The sequence below is a fragment of the Ranitomeya variabilis genome, chromosome 4 (assembly GCF_051348905.1).
Source record: "Ranitomeya variabilis isolate aRanVar5 chromosome 4, aRanVar5.hap1, whole genome shotgun sequence".
Taxonomy (NCBI): domain Eukaryota; kingdom Metazoa; phylum Chordata; class Amphibia; order Anura; family Dendrobatidae; genus Ranitomeya; species Ranitomeya variabilis.
In genome coordinates, this window is record NC_135235.1 from 290,450,412 (window position 1) to 290,472,073 (window position 21,662).

The following is a 21,662-nucleotide window of genomic DNA, read 5'->3' on the forward strand; positions in this document are numbered from 1 at the left end:
CGGTATGAACATAGTCTTATTCTAATTCAGACCCTTTACTCAATTATTAATTAGAAAGGGTGCATTATATATGATTTCCTCCAACTGCCCAAAACAAATGATGAGCAGTTTTGTACTTAGTGTATGCAAATTTTTATTTGATATCAACCAATGTTTAATTAACTCTGAATAAAATATATTGTACATTGTTTGCAGAGTGTATAATGATTTATTATGAAACCCCTTCACATTGTGTAGACTCTCCCGAAGGAAATCGGGAAGTTAAAATGTCTTTCTATTCTCTTGCAGTTCCTTCTCGGTGGTCTGGAATGTAAGTCCCAAAGTATTCACTGCTATTCAGTTCCTTTTGATAGATCATTAGGTAGCATTTGGGGAAGAATACAGTTGACAAAACCCCGAGACAACTGCCGAGAATAAAACTCATCTGAACGAGAGACTTAGAGGCGATGTCTGTGCTGACATAAGTGGGTATGAAAATGATCCAGGCTAAAATGACAGAGAGCATGGCCACCGTGATATCTCTTCCCATGTAATACTGGTGAACGGGTTTCTCCGCCATGAAAGAACATATGAAAGAAAGTAAAACCAGGAAACCATTGTAGGCAAACATCAAGCCAAACTGTAGCAACGGCTCGTATTTACAGCTCACATAAATAGACAAGGAACTGACATCAAGAGAGGCCACCTTTATCGAAAGGAGCTGTGAAGACCTCACATACATTGTACAGAACAAGACCTGACCCAAGAAGGTGAAAACTAAAATAATCCAACTCCCCGAGTGTATTAACCAGAAGAGGCATGACTTGTAGGACAGGGAGCAGAACAGGAGCTGTATGGATTTCACTAGGATGGGACCCAGGAAGATGGCGAAACTCAAGGAGAGTATTGGCTGCTGTACAAGACACGTCCAATCTGCAGGTTCTCCGATGTAAAAAAAGATTGAGGCACACATACACAACAGACCCAGCAAAATAATATAACACTGCGGGCCACCTGCAGCCATGTACAGAGGGGTATGGCGGTGCTGGAATATGATCACAGTGACTGTCAAAATAAGCCACATGATGAGTCCCATGAACCCGAGTAGAGCGATAACGAAATAGTTCCCCCACGACAAGTAGAGGTAAGTTGGATGTTCACAGCTTTTGCTCCCTGATTTGGACCATTGACCGGCAGGGCAAGATGCACATTCTGAAAGAAGTAAAGATAAGTCAGCTTACTATGGTGAGGGCGATACAAAAATGAAATAATTTCATTTTCAACATATCTTCTCTAATGACACATCAGACCATCACAGTCATTCTCTGGGTAATTAGGATCTCTCATTATGGAGCAGGTGGATTGTCCTACCTCCGTCACCTAATCTCAACATTGATTCACTCTGACCAACTAATGGATATGGCAACCCTGTAAATCAATGTCCGAACCTTTACTCAGCCTTGCAACATGACCAAGGACTAGCCAAGCATGAAAATTATCTATAGACAGCTGATTCTGGGTTCGTGCCCCTTATCAGTGCCAAGCAGGGTTTCTCTGGCTAAATGAGGTGCTCTTGATTGAGCTTTGGGGGAAAGATGGCTCTTCTCTGCCTTGACTACCAGATAACTTTACCTAGAAGATCATATCAAATGGTAATGTGAGCAGGTGTTAAACTGTAGAGTCCTACACAAAAATGAGTTCAACAAAGGCAAAAAGAATTTCACCTGAAACGTTTTCATGACCATTTTTGCTCACGGTTGTGTATCTTTGGCTTGTGAGCACAAAACCATGTACAATTATGGCCACTAAAACACCTTTTTATAAATTTTAAAGTAATGTCAATGCTCATTTATTTATATTTTACCTACTGCCACATGCAAACTGAGGGGTCAATCTAGTCAATTTCATGGCTCTAAATCTCTGGTGGATTACGTGTGTTTACACAGAGTTCTTTCCTACAGATTTTGGTAGCAAAAATATCTATTTTCCACTCTCGAGTCCATGCAAAAATAATGCTTACAAAGCTAGCCCCATTGTTTTCAGTGGCAAAACCACATTGCACTTATGGATGCCGTCTATGGGCAGTTGAATGTGGCTAATATTATTGCTGGGAAGTGTCATTTTAAGATCCAAGGTTCTGCCACGGATCCTGGAGCAGTTTTCCTTGTCAGTGTCAACATACCTTCAAGGGGGTTCTCTTTGGTAATCTATCCTTGCTTTGGCACCCTTCTCTGTCTGTGTTGACCCCTGGTTCAGTTTAATATGTTCTCTTTAGCCAACCTTGTGATTATTATGCTTCATGTCCTGTAAATTAAAGAAGTTGTCCACTACTTGGACAAATTCTTCTCATACCCCTTGCTTGGTCTCGATAAAATGATAAAGACTATACTCACCTCCCGTGCCAGCGCCGTTCCCGCAGTGTCAGCACTAGTTCTCTTGGGGCTCCCATGCTATTGTTGTGACACGTAACCCCGGCTCCCAATGAGTGCTGATTGGGCAACATTGTCACATATTACAACACCGCATGAGAGCCCCGGGGAGAAAGCGAGTGCTGACACCGCGGGAACGACGCCGGCACAGGGGATGAGTATAGGCTTTATCATTTTAAAGTGGGGCCAAACATTCTGATCAATAAGGGGTTGTCCTAGTATTGGACACCCCTTTAAGCGTATCTCATACATCTTTCTGTATGTTTCACAACTTTTGACTGATCATCCTTCTTTTGCCTGAGACTTCATATAATGGTCAATGTGCACAAAAGCGGTTGGCACACCAAATGCCGCCTCCATTTGGTTCTAGTGGAGAATACATCTGCAATCGGCCATCCAACTGAGCGTGCCATGATTCCACTGGAATCCAACTTGCAGAGGGAAAATGGGGCTCCATAGATTTCTATGGGTTTGTTATCAAAGCGCTACAGATCTTGTACAAGGCTACATACTGGCCACTCACATGAGGCCTTATAATGTATATGTAATAAGATGTCAACTTTAGGAAAGAACAATAGAAAGCGATGCAATAGCAACCTGTAGAATTCACGTAGGTTCCCTCAGGACATGTAACACACTCAAAGCAGCAACTCTTGAAGTCTTTGATCACTTTGACTTGACCCTCCGAGCATTGCCTGGAGCAGGTGGACTCGACAACCTGTGGATATATAAACATCCAGAAAACTATTCACTAAGAGATATGTCAATCTGAAGAACTTTACCCAACGTTTGCTCCATTAAGCGATAGTACTCATCTTAATTCACTTTTTTTGAAGTGTGGTTAATTGATCTATTTCGAGGCAAAATAAAATAAAATTATGACAACAAAGGAAAATGAAGATTTTTGAGTCCTGCTGCTTTCGCTGAATTAGGAAAAAATACCATTAACAGAAAGAAGAATTTTGATTCTACTGAAATAATTAATAAAATCTGATCTTGCCAACCATGTCTGTCCTCGGCAGAACTCACTTTTCATTGTAAATATTTAGATACGATGCAATAAATCTTCACGTATTTGGATGTGTTCTCACTAAATTTCTTGCATTAATATTTCAATAGGCTGAATCTACTATATAATTGTCTAAGGGTCACTTCCGTCTGTCTGTCCTTCTGTCTGTCTGTCTGTAACGGTTATTCGTTCGCTGATTGGTCTCGCCAGCTGCCTGTCATGGCTGCCGCAACCAATCAGCGATGCGCACAGTCCGGAAGAAAATGGCCGCTCCTTACTCCCCGCATTCACTGCCCGGCGCCCGCATACACCCCTCCGCTCACCACTCACACAGGGTTAATGCCGGCGGTAACGAACCGCATTATGCCGCGGGTAACGCACTCCGTTACTGCTGCTATTAACCCTGTGTGACCACATTTTTTACTATTGACGCAGCCTATGCAGCGCCAATAGTAAAAACATCTAATGTTAAAAATAATTTAAAAAATAAAAAATGATTATATACTCACCTACGCCGCCTTTCCCCCTCCTCGCGATGCAACAGCCACGTTCCGTTGGCACGGATGGTCTGGCAGAAGGACCTGCCATGACGTCACAGTCATGTGACCGCGACGTCATCACAAGTCCTGCGCACCTGCGCGGAAAGGACCTGCTGTAACTTCAAGGTCATGTGACCGCTACACGGTCACGTGACCGCGACGTCATCACACCCTGGGACCGCAAGCTGCCGACTGCACCGCACACAGGCGACACAGCTACGGAAGGTGAGTATATGTTTATTTTTTATTTTTTTTACCTGTGTCATACGTGGCTGGCCAATATACTACATAGCTGGGCAATATACTACATAGCTGGGCAATATACTACATAGCTTGGCAATATACTACATAGCTCTGTGCTGTATACTACGTGGCTCTGTGCTGTATACTACGTCACTAGGCAATATACTACGTGGCTGGGCAATATACTACGTGGCTGGGCAATATACTACGTGGCTGGGCAATATACTACATGGCTGGGCAATATACTACGTAGCTGGGCAATATACTACGTGGCTGGGCAATATACTATGTGCCTGGGCAATATACTACGTGCCTGGGCAATATACTATGTGACTGGGCAATATACTATGTGGCTGGGCAATATACTACGTGGCTGGGCAATATACTACGTGGCTGGGCAATATACTACGTGACTGGGCAATATACTATGTGCCTGGGCAATATACAACGTGGCTGGGCAATATACTACGTGGCTGGGCAATATACTACATGGCTGGGCAATATACTATGTGGCTGGGCAATATACTACGTGGCTGGGCAATATACTACGTGGCTGGGCAATATACTACGTGCCTGGGCAATATACTACGTGGCTGGGCAATATACTACGTGACTTGGCAATATACTACGTGCCTGGGCAATATACTGTGTGCCTGGGCAATATACAACGTGGCTGGGCAATATACTATGTGGCTGGGCAATATACTACGTGGCTGGGCAATATACTACGTGGCTGGGCAATATACTAAGTGCCTGGGCAATATACTACGTGCCTGGTCAATATACTACGTGACTGGGCAATATACTACGTGGCTGGGCAATATACTACGTGGCTGGGCAATATACTACGTGGCTGGGCAATATACTACGTGCCTGGGCAATATACAACGTGGCTGGGCAATATACTACGTGGCTGGGATACTACTACTACGTGGACATACATATTCTAGAATACCCGATGCGTTAGAATCGGGCAACCATCTAGTAAATATATAATACAGGGATACCGTGATTGGCGCTGAGATACACGTTTCCTTTTTTCCTGGTTTAACTCTGATTTCTGTTGCAATGTTTTTGCATTATTGATTCTCGCAGGCGATGTTAGCATACAGCTCTACATTTACTTTATGCTCGTATTCTGCAGGTTACTGACTTCAACCTCTGACTGTTGTTTTTTTTTTGCAGCAGGAGGGAGCTCATATCTACTAGCACAGCACATATTCTGGACCATTAACCCTTATAACGAGAATGAATTATCCAAGCAATTTCTATTTAGAAAATCGCAATAGCTTATAGTAGGATCACCTCATTTATAATTCCTGCAAAAGGAAATTCCTAGAACACAGAATTAGGCCTCCTTCACATGTCCTCGTGATTTGTGTATTGGAAAAAACAGTACTGGTGACATCCATGGTCTGTGTGTCATCCGTGTGTACGTATGTGACATCCATGTGCTATCTGTATGTCCATGTGACTGAATGAAATGCAGCACAGAAATTCAAGACTTTCATCGATTATGCAGCTGCATGTGACCAGCGGTGACGTCATTATTGTTACCGCCGGTCACTGCAGCCGCGTTCTCACTTCTCAGCTCAGTGTGATCTGGCTGGCGTGGAGAGCAGTTGCTTCACTAATGTGACTGCTCACCAAACCACCCAGATCATCATGGGACATGGCCATTAATGGATTATTGGTTGAAAGGTGAGGATAACTGCTTTTTTTGTGTGTGTTATAATGGGTAAAAGAGGGTCGGGAAGTTTTTCTTTCAAATAAAGTACTTTACTCTGAGTGTGTCTTTATTACATTTTACTATGGGGTTAGTAATGGTGGTGTCTTGTAGGCGCCTCTCCATTACTAACCCCTGGGCTTGATGTCAACGGCCATAAAACAGCTGACATCAACCCCACAACTACTGCCCCACTTGCCACCACACTAGGGCAAGTGGGAAGAACAGAGGCTAAGTGTCAAAATCTAATGGATGTGCCATTTCTGGGGTGGCTGAGAGTTGATGTTCTTAGTCTGGGAGGGGCCAATATCCATGGCCCCTTGTAAGGCTATTAATATCAGCCCGCAGCTTTCTGCATAGCCTTTGCTGGTTAGTAAATATAGGGGGGACCCCAATTAAGTTTTTGGCGGGTCTCCCCTATAATAACCAGCAAAGGCTAAGCAAACAGCTGTGAGCTGATATTAATAGCCTGGGAAACTTTATGGCTCTTTACCCCTTCTCAGAATATTAACATAAGCCCACAGCCATTTACTTTCCCTCAGCTGGTTAGGAAAAGTATGGGGGACCCCATACCGTTTTCTTTTTTAATTATCTATTTAATACGTGTGATACACAGAAGGTAGCCGCTGACTACAACTATCATCGGAGTCGCCTGGTCTCGCTGATCGCAGGGAGACCAGGTGAGGATTATGGCAGTTGGATTCAGCACACGGTGCCCGGGAACAGCACGAACTGTACTGCTTTTTCCCAGGCACCAATACGGGTCACACTGATGACACTCGGCTGGCTTCTGTGTGTCATCAATGTGCATGTGTGCAGCATGCATTTAGTCCATGGCGCGTTAAAAAAAGGGACATGTCGACAGGTTTTTCACACGAACATATAGTCTGTGTGAAAAACCAGACATGTACACACCACCATTGAATACAGTGGGTGTGCGTGTGTCCGTGTTTGTGGTGCTCAAAAAACAAACCTTATACGGACATAAAAAATGGACGTGTACAGGTAGCTTTCACTGTATTCAGTGGGTCCAATGAAAGCACATATATGACTCCCTCTTTTGTTAAGAATACAGTCTGGCTGTGGTTAGAATTTTAAAGATTTCCCTCCCAGTGAAAAAAAAGAAAAATTAGGATCCCTGTAAATAAAATCACTGCTCGGGGGTGGGACAGTTCTGTTGTCCTACCCCCAAGGGTTTATAGCAGCTATGGGCTGCTTTATTGGTTAGTAGTCAGCAGATTTCTCATAGTAGAGATCCCTTCCAGACAGATAATTTCTCTAGAGGCTGAAGCAAGAAATTTTTTTCTGAATATGCTCATTTTCCATCCACCAAAACTGCTGAAAAGATTTACTCTATTACTTCCTATATCTTTTTAACTAAAGCACCACGCCAGCATTTTTTTTCAGCTCTGGAGTGGTGCTTTTGATCTAAGTCCCCTGCCCCAGTCATATACTGACCCTTCAGCATCTTCACAGTTTTTTCAGTGCCGCACCATTTTGTGAACACAGCTTCTGACTGGCCAGAAGTCAGAAGCTGCGCCACAAGAGCGCAATGCAAGTCTATGAGAGCCAGAACGAGGCCAGAACAAGGCTCCCATAGACTTGTATTTCAAAGTGAACTCTGCGCCACTCCATGAAACTCTGGAACCGCGAACTGGAACTCACTTTTCACGAGAGACCGATAGTAGCTACGGCATAAACAACAAAAGGTGAGTATTAGACAGGGGACTTACATTTTAAGCACCACTCCAGTGGTGGAGTAAAAAAAAACACTGGAGTGGTGCTTTAACATGACCATCCATACAATTAGTCATAATCAATCATTCAGCAGTCTGAAGAACTTTAACGATAGAACAATCAGTCTTTCAGAACCATGGGTACTACTCCACATATTTAACATTTTTTTTGGAGGACCAATTAAAACGCAGTATATAACACAGGCGACGTAGTATATAACACAGGCCACGTAATATATAGCACAGCCCACGCAGTACATAACACAGCCCACATAGTATCTAACACAGCCCACGTAGTATACAGCAGTGTGGGCACCATATCCCTGTTTAAAAAAATAATTAAACTAAAAAATAGTTATATACTCACCTGCCGGGATCCAGCGAAGCTCTCGCGATGTGCGCGCGGCTGCCGCTATCTTCCATTCCCAGGATGCATTGTGAAATTACCCAAAATGACTTAGCGGTCTCGCGAGACCGCTAAGTCTTTTGGGTAATTTCACAATGCATCTCTGGGAACGGAAGATGGCGGCAGCCGCGTGCGGCTCGGCAGACTACGGAGAGTGAGAATAGCAGGTTTTTTGTTTTTTTAATTATTTTTAACATTACATCTTTTTACTATTGATGCTGCATAGGCAACATCAATAGTAAAAAGTTGGTCACACAGGGTTAATAGCAGCGATAACAGAGTGCGTTACCCACGGCATAACGCGGTCTGTTACCGCTGGCATTAACCCTGTGTTAGCGGTGACCGGAGGGGAGTATGCGGGCACCCGGCACTGACTGCAGGGGAGTAGGGAGGGACTAATCGGACTGTGTCCGTCGCTGATTGGTCGCGGCAGCCATGACAGGCAGCTGGCGAGACCAATCAGCGACGCGGGATTTCCGTTGCGGAAGTTGAGGACAGAAAGACGGAAGTACCCCTTAGACAATTATATATATACTAGATGGCAGCCCGATTCTAAAGATTCGGGAGTCTAGAATCCATATATACTTTATTTATTCAAATGTAAGAATAATTTGGTGGGTGGGGACCCTCGGCCTCCGATTTGGTTGGCGGGGCCCCACGGCCTCCGATTTGGTGGGCGGGGCCCCTTATCCTCCGATTTGGTGGGCGGAGACCCTCGGCCTCCGATTTGGTGGGCGGGGCCCCTCGGCCTCCGATTTGGTGGGCGGGGCCCCTCGGCCTCCGATTTGGTTGGCGGGGCCCCTCGGCCTCCAATTTGGTGGGCAGGGACCCTCGGCCTCCGATTTGGTGGGCGGGGCCCCTCGGCCTCCGATTTGGTGGGCGGGGACCCTCAGCCTCCGATTTGGTGGGCGGGGACCCTCGGCCTCCAATTTGGTGGGCGGGGACCCTCGGCCTCCGATTTGGTGGGCGGGGACCCTCGGCCTCCGATTTGGTGGGTGGGGACCCTCGGCCTCCGATTTGGTGGGCGGGGCCCCTCGGCCTCCGATGTGGTGGGCGGGGCCCCTCGGCCTCCGCTTTGGTGGGCGGGGCCGGGCCCCTCGGCCTCCGCTTTGGTGGGCGGGGCCGCTCGGCCTTCGATTTGGTGGGCGGGGCTCCTCGGCCTCCGATTTGGTTAGCGGGGCCCCTCGGCCTCCGATTTGGTGGGCGGGGACTCTCGGCCTCCGATTTGGTGGGCGGGGACCCTCGGCCTCCGATTTGGTGGGCGGGGACCCTCGGCCTCCGATTTGGTGGGCAGGGACCCTCGGCCTCCGATTTGGTGGTCGGGGACCCTCGGCCTCCGCTTTGGTGGGCGGGGCCCCTCGGCCTCCGATTTGGTGGGCTGGGTCCCTCTGCCTCCGATTTGGTGTGCGGGGACCCTCGGCCTCCGCTTTGGTGGGCGGGGCCCCTCGGCCTTCGATTTGGTGGGCGGGGCCCCTCGGCCTCCGATTTGGTTGGTGTGGACCCTCGGCCTCCGATTTGGTGGGCGGGGACCCTCGGCCTCCGATTTGGTGGGCGGGGACCCTCGGCCTCCGATTTGGTGGGCGGGGACCCTCGGCCTCCGATGTGGTGGGCGGGGCCCCTCGGCCTCCGCTTTGGTGGGCGGGGCCGGGCCCCTCGGCCTCTGCTTTGGTTGGCGGGGCCCCTCGGCCTCCGATTTGGTTGGCGGGGCCCCTCGGCCTCCGATTTGGTGGGCGGGGACCCTCGGCCTCCGATTTGGTGGGCAGGGACCCTCGGCCTCCGATTTGGTGGGCGGGGACCCTCGGCCTCCGATTTGGTGGGCAGGGACCCTCGGCCTCCGATTTGGTGGTCGGGGACCCTCGGCCTCCGCTTTGGTGGGCGGGGCCCCTCGGCCTCCGATGTGGTGGGCGGGGCCCCTCGGCCTCCACTTTGGTGGGCGGGGCCAGGCCCCTCGGCCTCCGCTTTGGTTGGCGGGGCCCCTCGGCCTCCGATTTGGTGGGCGGGGACCCTCGGCCTCCGATTTGGTGGGCAGGGACCCTCGGCCTCCGATTTGGTGGGCGGGGACCCTCGGCCTCCGATTTGGTGGGCAGGGACCCTCGGCCTCCGATTTGGTGGTCGGGGACCCTCGGCCTCCGCTTTGGTGGGCGGGGCCCCTCGGCCTCCGATTTGGTGGGCGGGGTCCCTCTGCCTCCGATTTGGTGTGCGGGGACCCTCGGCCTCCGCTTTCGTGGGCAGGGCCCCTCGACCTTCGATTTGGTGGGCGGGGCTCCTCGGCCTCCGATTTGGTGGGCGGGGACCCTCGGCCTCCGCTTTGGTGGGTGGGGCCCGTCGGCCTCCGATTTGGTGGGCGGGGCCCCTCGGCCTCCGATTTGGATGGTGTGGACCCTCGGCCTCCGATTTGGTGGGCGGGGACCCTCGGCCTCCGATTTGGTGGGCGGGGACCCTCGGCCTCCGATTTGGTGGGCGGGGCTCCTCGGCCTCCGATGTGGTGGGCGGGGCCCCTCGGCCTCCGATTTGGAGGGCGGGGACCCCCGCCTCCGATTTGGTGGGCGGGGCCCCTCGGCCTCCGATTTGGTGGGCGGGGACCCTCGGCCTCCGATTTGGTGGGCGGGGACCCTCGGCCTCCGATTTGGTGAGCGGGGACCCTCGGCCTCCAATTTGGTGGGCGGGGACCCTCGGCCTCCGATTTGGTGGGCGGGGACCCTCGGCCTCCGATTTGGTGGGCGGGGACCCTCGGCCTCCAATTTGGTGGGCGGGGACCCTCGGCCTCTGATTTGGTGGGCGCGGCCCCTCGGCCTCCGATGTGGTGGTCGGGGCCCCTCGGCCTCCGCTTTGGTGGGCGAGGCCGGGCCCCTCGGCCTCCGCTTTGGTGGGCGGGGCCGCTCGGCCTTCGATTTGGTGGGCGGGGCTCCTCGGCCTCTGATTTGGTTGGCGGGGCCCCTCGGCCTCCGATTTGGTGTGTGCTCTGACTGGGGCCACTGTGCTCTGCCTGGGGCCCCATATGCTGCCTGGGGCCCCTGTGCTCTGCCTGGGGCCCCATATGCTGCCTGGGGCCCCTGTGCTCTGCCTGGGGCCCCATGTTCTGCCTGGGGCCCCATGTTCTGCCTGGGGCCACTGTGCTCTGCCTGGGGCCCCATAAGCTGCCTGGGGCCCCTGTGCTCTGCCTGGGACCACTGTGCTCTGCCTGGGGCCCCATATGCTGCCTGGGGCCCCTGTGCTCTGCCTGGGGCCACTGTGCTCTGCCTGGGGCCCCATATGCTGCCTGGGGCCACTGTGCTCTGCCTGGGGCCCCATATGCTGCCTGGGGCCCCTGTGCTCTGCCTGGGGCCCCATATGCTGCCTGGGGCCCCTGTGCTCTGCCTGGGGCCCCTGTGCTCTGCCTGGGGCCCCATGTTCTGCCTGGGGCCCCTGTGCTCTGCCTGGGGCCACTGTGCTCTGCCTGGGGCCCCATATGCTGCCTGGGGCCCCTGTGCTCTGCCTGGGGCCCCATATGCTGCCTGGGGCCCCTGTGCTCTGCCTGGGGCCCCTGTGCTCTGCCTGGGGCCCCATATGCTGCCTGGGGCCCCTGTGCTCTGCCTGGGGCCCCTGTGCTCTGCCTGGGGCCCCATGTTCTGCCTGGGGCCCCTGTGCTCTGCCTGAGGCCACTGTGCTCTGCCTGGGGCCCCATATGCTGCCTGGGGCCCCTGTGCTCTGCCTGGGGCCCCATATGCTGCCTGGGGCCCCTGTGCTCTGCCTGGGGCCACTGTGCTCTGCCTGGGGCCCCATAGGCTGCCTGGGGCCCCTGTGCTCTGCCTGGGACCACTGTGCTCTGCCTGGGGCCCCATATGCTGCCTGGGGCCCCTGTGCTCTGCCTGGGGCCACTGTGCTCTGCCTGGGGCCCCATATGCTGCCTGGGGCCCCTATGCTCTGCCTGGGTGTAGGACACTGGTGACGTCACTTATCTCATTAGCTCCGGACATTAGCTCCGGACATTAGCTCCGGACATTAGCTCCGGACATTATCTCCGGACATTAGCTCCGGACAAAGCCACGGAAGTTGGCACAAATTGCAGGAAGTAGTATTCTAGGCAATTAAATATTAGATAGATCTCTATATATTTTTATTTCTTCTTTATTCACTTTTTATACATTTATCTTTGTCATTTTTTTTAATTTTTAAATATTTTTATTTTTGTAAATATTTTTAGCAGATCTCTCTCTCTCTCTCTCTCTCTCTCTCTCTCTCTATATATATATATATACTAGATGGCAGCCCGATTCTAAAGAATCGGGAGTCTAGAATCCATATATACTTTATTTATTCAAATGTAAGAATAATTTGGTGGGCGGGGACCCTCGGCCTCCGATTTGGTTGGCGGGGCCCCACGGCCTCCGATTTGGTGGGCGGGGTCCCTCTGCCTCCGCTTTGGTGGGCGGGGCCGCTCGGCCTTCGATTTGGTGGGCGGGGCTCCTCGGCCTCCGATTTGGTTGGTGGGGCCCCTCGGCCTCCGATTTGGTAGGCGGGGCCCCTTATCCTCCGATTTGGTGGGCGGGGACCCTCGGCCTCCGATTTGGTGGGCGGGGCCCCTCGGCCTCCGATTTGGTGGGCGGGGCCCCTCGGCCTCCAATTTGGTGGGCAGGGACCCTCGGCCTCCGATTTGGTGGGCGGGGCCCCTCGGCCTCCGATTTGGTTGGTGGGGCCCCTCGGCCTCCGATTTGGTGGGCGGGGACCCTCGGCCTCCGATTTGGTGAGCGGGGACCCTCGGCCTCCAATTTGGTGGGCGGGGACCCTCGGCCTCCGATTTGGTGGGCGGGGACCCTCGGCCTCCGATTTGGTGGATGGGGACCCTCGGCCTCCGATTTGGTGGGCGTGGCCCCTCGGCCTCCGATGTGGTGGGCGGGGCCCCTCGGCCTCCGCTTTGGTGGGCGGGGCCGGGCCCCTCGGCCTCTGCTTTGGTTGGCGGGGCCCCTCGGCCTCCGATTTGGTTGGCGGGGCCCCTCGGCCTCCGATTTGGTGGGCGGGGACCCTCGGCCTCCGATTTGGTGGGCAGGGACCCTCGGCCTCCGATTTGGTGGGCGGGGACCCTCGGCCTCCGATTTGGTTGGCGGGGCCCCTCGGCCTCCGATTTGGTTGGCGGGGCCCCTCGGCCTCCGATTTGGTGGGCGGTGACTCTCGGCCTCCGACTTGGTGGGCGGGGACCCTCGGCCTCCGATTTGGTGGGCGGGGACCCTCGGCCTCCGATTTGGTGGGCGGGGACGCTCGGCCTCCGATTTGGTGGGCGGGGACCCTCGGCCTCCGATTTGGTGGGCGGGGACACTCGGCCTCCGATTTGGTGGGCGGGGACCCTCGGCCTCCGATTTGGTGGGCGGGGACCCTCGGCCTCCGATTTGGTGGGCGGGGACCCTCTGCCTCCGATTTGGTGGGCGGGGCTCTCGGCCTCCGATTTGGTTGGTGGGGCCCCTTTGCCTCCGATTTGGTTGGTGGGGCCCCTTGGCCTCTGATTTGGTGGGCAGGGACCCTCGGCCTCCAATTTGGTGGGCGGGGACCCTCAGCCTCCGATTTGGTGGGCGGGGACCCTCGGCCTCCGATTTGGTGGGCGGGGCCCCTCGGCCTCCGATGTGGTGGGCGGGGCCCCTCGGCCTCCGCTTTGGTGGGCGGGGCCAGGCCCCTCGGCCTCCGCTTCGGTGGGCGGGGCCGCTCGGCCTTCGATTTGGTGGGCGGGTCTCCTCGGCCTCCGATTTGGTTGGCGAAGCCCCTCGGCCTCCGATTTGGTGGGAGGGGACCCTCGGCCTCCGATTTGGTGGGCGGGGACCCTCGACCTTCGATTTGGTGGGCGGGGACCCTCGGCCTCTGCTTTGGTGGGCGGGGCCCCTCGGCCTCCGATTTGGTGGGCGGGGTGCCTCTGCCTCCGATTTGGTGGGCGGGGACCCTCGGCCTCCGCTTTGGTTGGCGGGGCCCCACGGCCTCCGATTTGGTGGGCGGGGCCGCTCGGCCTTCGATTTGGTGGGCGGGGCTCCTCGGCCTCCGATTTGGTTGGTGGGGCCCCTCGGCCTCCGATTTGGTGGGCGGGGCCCCTTATCCTCCGATTTGGTGGGCGGGGACCCTCGGCCTCCGATTTGGTGGGCGGGGCCCCTCGGCCTCCGATGTGGTGGGCGGGGCCCCTCAGCCTCCGCTTTGGTGGGCGGGGCCAGGCCCCTCGGCCTCCGCTGTGGTGGGCGGGGCCACTCGGCCTTCGATTTGGTGGGCGGGGCCGCTCAGCCTCCGATTTGGTTGGCGAAGCCCCTCGGCCTCCGATTTGGTTGGCGGGGCCCCTCGGCCTCCAATTTGGTGGGCGGGGACCCTCGGCCTCCGATTTGGTGGGCGGGGCCCCTCGGCCTCCGATTTGGTTGGCGGGGACCCTCGGCCTCCGATTTGGTGGGCGGGGACCCTCGGCCTCCGATTTGGTGGGCGGGGCCCCTCGGCCTCTGATTTGGTTGGTGGGGCCCCTCGGCCTCCGATTTGGTGGGCGGGGACCCTTGGTCTCTCTCTCTCTCTCTATATATATATATATACTAGATGGCAGCCCGATTCTAAAGAATCGGGAGTCTAGAATCCATATATACTTTATTTATTCAAATGTAAGAATAATTTGGTGGGCGGGGACCCTCGGCCTCCGATTTGGTTGGCGGGGCCCCACGGCCTCCGATTTGGTGGGCGGGGTCCCTCTGCCTCCGCTTTGGTGGGCGGGGCCGCTCGGCCTTCGATTTGGTGGGCGGGGCTCCTCGGCCTCCGATTTGGTTGGTGGGGCCCCTCGGCCTCCGATTTGGTAGGCGGGGCCCCTTATCCTCCGATTTGGTGGGCGGGGACCCTCGACCTCCGATTTGGTGGGCGGGGCCCCTCGGCCTCCGATTTGGTGGGCGGGGCCCCTCGGCCTCCGATTTGGTTGGCGGGGCCCCTCGGCCTCCAATTTGGTGGGCAGGGACCCTCGGCCTCCGATTTGGTGGGCGGGGCCCCTCGGCCTCCGATTTGGTTGGTGGGGCCCCTCGGCCTCCGATTTGGTGGGCGGGGACCCTCGGCCTCCGATTTGGTGGGCGGGGACCCTCGGCCTCCGATTTGGTGGGCGGGGACGCTCGGCCTCCAATTTGGTGGGCGGGGACCCTCGGCCTCCGATTTGGTGGGCGGGGACACTCGGCCTCCGATTTGGTGGGCGGGGACCCTCGGCCTCCGATTTGGTGGGCGGGGACCCTCGGCCTCCGATTTGGTGGGCGGGGACCCTCTGCCTCCGATTTGGTGGGCGGGGCTCTCGGCCTCCGATTTGGTTGGTGGGGCCCCTTTGCCTCCGATTTGGTTGGTGGGGCCCCTTGGCCTCTGATTTGGTGGGCAGGGACCCTCGGCCTCCAATTTGGTGGGCGGGGACCCTCAGCCTCCGATTTGGTGGGCGGGGACCCTCGGCCTCCGATTTGGTGGGCGGGGCCCCTCGGCCTCCGATGTGGTGGGCGGGGCCCCTCGGCCTCCGCTTTGGTGGGCGGGGCCAGGCCCCTCGGCCTCCGCTTCGGTGGGCGGGGCCGCTCGGCCTTCGATTTGGTGGGCGGGTCTCCTCGGCCTCCGATTTGGTTGGCGAAGCCCCTCGGCCTCCGATTTGGTGGGAGGGGACCCTCGGCCTCCGATTTGGTGGGCGGGGACCCTCGACCTCCGATTTGGTGGGCGGGGACCCTCGGCCTCCGCTTTGGTGGGCGGGGCCCCTCGGCCTCCGATTTGGTGGGCGGGGTGCCTCGGCCTCCGATTTGGTGGGCGGGGACCCTCGGCCTCCGCTTTGGTTGGCGGGGCCCCACGGCCTCCGATTTGGTGGGCGGGGCCGCTCGGCCTTCGATTTGGTGGGCGGGGCTCCTCAGCCTCCGATTTGGTTGGTGGGGCCCCTCGGCCTCCGATTTGGTGGGCGGGGCCCCTTATCCTCCGATTTGGTGGGCGGGGACCCTCGGCCTCCGATTTGGTGGGCGGGGCCCCTCGGCCTCCGATGTGGTGGGCGGGGCCCCTCAGCCTCCGCTTTGGTGGGCGGGGCCAGGCCCCTCGGCCTCCGCTTTGGTGGGCGGGGCCACTCAGCCTCCGATTTGGTTGGCGAAGCCCCTCGGCCTCCGATTTGGTTGGCGGGGCCCCTCGGCCTCCAATTTGGTGGGCGGGGACCCTCGGCCTCCGATTTGGTGGGCGGGGACCCTCGGCCTCCGATTTGGTGGGCGGGGACCCTCGGCCTCCGATTTGGTGGGCGGGGCCCCTCGGCCTCTGATTTGGTTGGTGGGGCCCCTCGGCCTCCGATTTGGTGGGCGGGGACCCTCGGCCTCTGATTTGGTTGGTGGGGCCCCTCGGCCTCCGATTTGGTGGGCGGGGACCCTTGGCCTCCGATTTGGTGGCCGGGGACCCTCGGCCTCCAATTTGGTGGGCGGGGACCCTCGGCCTCCGATTTGGTGGGCGGGGACCCTCGGCCTCCGATTTGGTGGGCGGGGACCCTCGGCCTCCGATTTGGTGGGCGGGGCCCCTCGGCCTCCGATGTGGTGGGCAGGGCCCCTCGGCCTCCGCTTTGGTGGGCGGGGCCAGGCCCCTCGGCCTCCGCTTTGGTGGGCGGGGCCGCTCGGCCTTCGATTTGGTGGGCGGGGACCCTCGGCCTCCGATTTGGTGGGCGGGGACCCTCGGCCTCCGCTTTGGTGGATGGGGCCCGTCGGCCTTCGATTTGGTGGGCGGGGCCCCTCGGCCTCCGATTTGGATGGTGTGGACCCTCGGTCTCCGATTTGGATGGTGTGGACCCTCGGCCTCCGATTTGGTGGGCGGGGCCCCTCGGCCTCCGATTTGGTGGGCGGGGACCCTCGGCCTTCGATTTGGTAGGCGGGGCCCCTCAGCCTCCGATTTGGTGGGCGGGGACCCTCGGCCTCCAATTTGGTGGGCGGGGACCCTCGGCCTCCGATTTGGTGGGCGGGGACCCTCGGCCTCCGATTTGGTGGGCGGGGACCCTCGGCCTCCGATTTGGTGGGCGGGGCCCCTCGGTCTCCGATGTGGTGGTCGGGGCCCCTCGGCCTCCGCTTTGGTGGGCGGGGCCGGGCCCCTCGGCCTCCGCTTTGGTGGGCGGGGCCGCTCGGCCTTCGATTTGGTGGGCGGGGCTCCTCGGCCTCCGATTTGGTTGGCGGGGCCCCTCGGCCTCCGATTTGGTTGGTGGGTCCCCTCGGCCTCCGATTTGGTGTGTGCTCTGCCTGGGGCACTGTGCTCTGCCTGGGGCCCCATATGCTGCCTGGGGCCCCTGTGCTCTGCCTGGGGCCCCATATGCTGCCTGGGGCCCCTGTGCTCTGCCTGGGGCCCCATATGCTGCCTGGGGCCCCTGTGCTCTGCCTGGGGCCCCTGTGCTCTGCCTGGGGCCCAATGTTCTGCCTGGGGCCCCTGTGCTCTGCCTGGGGCCACTGTGCTCTGCCTGGGGCCCCATGTTCTGCCTGGGGCCACTGTGCTCTGCCTGGGGCCCCATAAGCTGCCTGGGGCCCCTGTGCTCTGCGTGGGACCACTGTGCTCTGCCTGGGGCCCCATATGCTGCCTGGGGCCCCTGTGCTCTGCCTGGGGCCCCATATGCTGCTTGGGGCCACTGTGCTCTGCCTGGGGCCCCATATGCTGCCTGGGGCCCCTGTGCTCTGCCTGGGGCCCCATATGCTGCCTGGGGCCCCTGTGCTCTGCCTGGGGCCCCTGTGCTCTCCCTGGGGCCCCTGTGCTCTGCCTGGGGCCCCATGTTCTGCCTGGGGCCCCTGTGCTCTGCCTGGGGCCACTGTGCTCTGCCTGGGGCCCCATATGCTGCCTGGGGCCCCTGTGCTCTGCCTAGGGCCCCATATGCTGCCTGGGGCCCCTGTGCTCTGCCTGGGGCCCCTGTGCTCTGCCTGTGGCCCCATATGCTGCCTGGGGCCCCTGTGCTCTGCCTGGGGCCCCTGTGCTCTGCCTGGGGCCCTATGTTCTGCCTGGGGCCCCTGTGCTCTGCCTGGGTCCACTGTGCTCTGCCTGGGGCCCCATATGCTGCCTGGGGCCCCTGTGCTCTGCCTGGGGCCACTGTGCTCTGCCTGGGGCCCCATGTTCTGCCTGGGGCCACTGTGCTCTGCCTGGGGCCCCATAAGCTGCCTGGGGCCCCTGTGCTCTGCGTGGGACCACTGTGCTCTGCCTGGGGCCCCATATGCTGCCTGGGGCCCCTGTGCTCTGCCTGGGGCCCCATATGCTGCTTGGGGCCACTGTGCTCTGCCTGGGGCCCCATATGCTGCCTGGGGCCCCTGTGCTCTGCCTGGGGCCCCATATGCTGCCTGGGGCCCCTGTGCTCTGCCTGGGGCCCCTGTGCTCTCCCTGGGGCCCCTGTGCTCTGCCTGGGGCCCCATGTTCTGCCTGGGGCCCCTGTGCTCTGCCTGGGGCCACTGTGCTCTGCCTGGGGCCCCATATGCTGCCTGGGGCCCCTGTGCTCTGCCTAGGGCCCAATATGCTGCCTGGGGCCCCTGTGCTCTGCCTGGGGCCCCTGTGCTCTGCCTGTGGCCCCATATGCTGCCTGGGGCCCCTGTGCTCTGCCTGGGGCCCCTGTGCTCTGCCTGGGGCCCTATGTTCTGCCTGGGGCCCCTGTGCTCTGCCTGGGTCCACTGTGCTCTGCCTGGGGCCCCATATGCTGCCTGGGGCCCCTGTGCTCTGCCTGGGGCCCTATAAGCTGCCTGGGGCCCCTGTGCTCTGCCTGGGGCCACTGTGCTCTGCCTGGGGCCCCATAGGCTGCCTGGGGCCCCTGTGCTCTGCCTGGGACCACTGTGCTCTGCCTGGGGCCCCATATGCTGCCTGGGGCCCCTGTGCTCTGCCTGGGTGTAGGACACTGGTGACGTCACTTATCTCCGGACATTAGCTCCGGACATTAGCTCCGGACATTAGCTCCGGACATTAGCTCCGGACAAAGCCACGGAAGTTGGCACAAATTGCAGGAAGTAGTATTCTAGGCAATTATATATTAGATATACAGTATATACAAAAGACATCAAAATATATATAAAACATATTTATATAGGTAAAATTTATTATAATGTAAAAAAAAACATATTTGGTATTGCCGCATGTGTATCTAAACTAGTAAAATATAATTATATTTATCCCATATGGTGAATGCCAAAACGAAAAAAAAAAAATCAAAATGGTAGAACTTTTAGTCTTGGTCACATTGCCTACCCTAAAAAAAATGAACAGGAGATTAGAAAGTCATTTGGATCCCAAAATGATAATGATAAAACCTGCAGCTCATGCTACAAAAAAGGAAGGAAAAGTTATAACTCCTTGAAGTCGAGAGGGAAAACTTGAAAGCGAAGAAGGACCCAAGGTTGTCTCAGTGAAAATGTGATATTTTTTTCTAACAATTGCATATCCAAATTATGAATAAGATCTGAATAAGATCGCCACTAATTTTGATTATTCTTTGTATTAAGAGACTATCTAATTCCATATAAAAACTCATTTCAGGCAGATTGCGGCAGCAGGACCAAGTCAACATGGACTACGAGCGAGCATGTGTCAGAATAATTATTACCTATTCTATACTGAGGCCGTTATTTAGTCTTGAAATCTAACAAAATAGCTCCCCCTTGTGGTTTTTATAAAAACAGAAGTAATATTTACACATTTTTGTCTCTGGGATCATGTATCAGACATGTTGTTTAGACAAGTATACATTATTGGTAAAATTCTGTTTTTAAAAGGAATCCGTCTTCAGATTTTTGCTACCTAATCTTTCAGTAGCTTAATGTAGATATAGAACCCCTGATTCCGGTGATGTGTCACTTTCTGGGCTGCTTACTGTAGTTTTGATAAAATAACCGTTTTATCAGCAGGAGATTATCGCTAGAGGACTAGTAAACCTGCTGCCATGTAGTCCTCCATATTCATAAACTCTGTATAACCACGCCCCTCAGCACTGATTGGCAAAGTGTACACAGGAAGCTCCAATCAGTGGTGTGGGCGGGGTTATATAGAACTCAGTATTCATAGAACTGCTAGATCTGCCGCAGAGAAAGCAAGGATTTTATCAAAACTACAGCAAGGAGCCCAGTAAGTGATATATCACTGGAATCAGGATCTCTTCCCGCATAGTATCTTGCTTTCAGATGGAGAGCAAAAAGCTGCTCTTCCCTTTAAGACTCTGCAATCTTCAAGGTTCTGATATATAGTTAACATTAGTTTACTTACGTGAAGAGTAATTAATTTTCATTTCGCTCTAACACTTTTGTCCAGATGTTCTAATAACGAGGCAAGCTAATAGCCTGGAGAAAATCCATAGGTTTAGAAGTCACACGCCATTTTTTTTATAGGAATGAAGACAAGTTCTCTAATAAAGTGATCTGCAAAGTTTAATAACTTTCCACTCTGGATAAAAATATATATATATATATATATATATATATATATATATATATATATATATATATATATATATATATATATATATATATATATATATACAGTATGTATATATATATATATATATATATATATATATATATATATATAAGTTTAGCTAATCTTTTCCCTATTACCTTGGAATCGTGCCATGTGATCTGATATCTTTTCAGTGTCAGCTGCTCCTGGAACGATCCTATTTTCAAGAACGGGCTCTTCCTATTAAACGTCCAGGTGAGGATATCATAGCCGATATTTGGGTTACCGTAGCTGTCTAGAGTAATATTGTCGACTGTGATGTTCCCATATTTCAGCTCTTGAAGAAGCTTTAAAGAGAAAAATAAAAGTTTTCTACCACAGTAAGAAAAGATGCAGAATAATATAATGATCTGTTAAAATATAAATTCATGATTAATTTATCAATAACTCAATTGGGATTGTTAAAGGGACTGTCCAGGATGTATATACTGATGGCCTATCTATATGATAGGTAATCGATATCAGATTGGTAGGGGTCCAACACCCTGAATCCCACCGAGCAGCTGCTTGCTGGTTCCATTGCTGCCGAAGGGACACAGAACCAGAACACTGTTGTGGACATTCTATGGCAATGCAGCTCAGTAGCCTATTCACTTCAGTGCAGCACCCAAGAATGGATACTATAGTGTATACTGCATATATCTTGGCTGTAAACAGCTGCTCGGTGATGATACTGGGCGTCGGACCCTACAAATCTGATATTGACGATCTATCCTTAGTATCAGTCGTCAATATAGAAGTTCTGGAAAACCCCTTTAATAGAGATGATTCCTTCATTCGGGATCTTTATCAATTAGCCAGAACAAAGAGCTGGTTGTAAAAAGTATTTTATACTCTGGAGGACCCATGTAATGCTCTATTTGCCCTCTGGGTGTGCTGCAGGGAAGTGTAGCACTTACTACTAGGTTCTCCAATATCATGCAGCTGATCACTAGAGGTCCTAGCAATAGGGCAATCTGAACAGCTTATTTTCATGGTTACGTGCTAATGAAAATTAATTGCAAAAAGTGGCCTTTAATGGTTATTGTGCTTTGTGGCCCATTACAGACATTGAATCAATCAATTTCTGGGAAATAGGTCATCAATATGAGTGTAGTGAAAAAGCCCTTTAACAATCACTGTGGATAGGTAGAACAAGGATGGGAGGAAAATACACGTGAGAAGTTTAGATAAAA

General features: G+C 54.9%; 1 long non-coding RNA gene across 1 annotated transcript; it reads right to left on the reverse strand.

Annotated features, from left to right (window-relative positions):
* Window positions 1-309: 309 nt before the first annotated feature.
* Window positions 310-20,768, reverse strand: LOC143768844 (uncharacterized). The gene is made up of 3 exons (XR_013214080.1): window positions 20,586-20,768; window positions 3,006-3,126; window positions 310-1,191 (listed from the first exon to the last, which is right to left on the reverse strand). It is a non-coding gene; the product is annotated as an uncharacterized LOC143768844 (long non-coding RNA).
* Window positions 20,769-21,662: the final 894 nt, after the last annotated feature.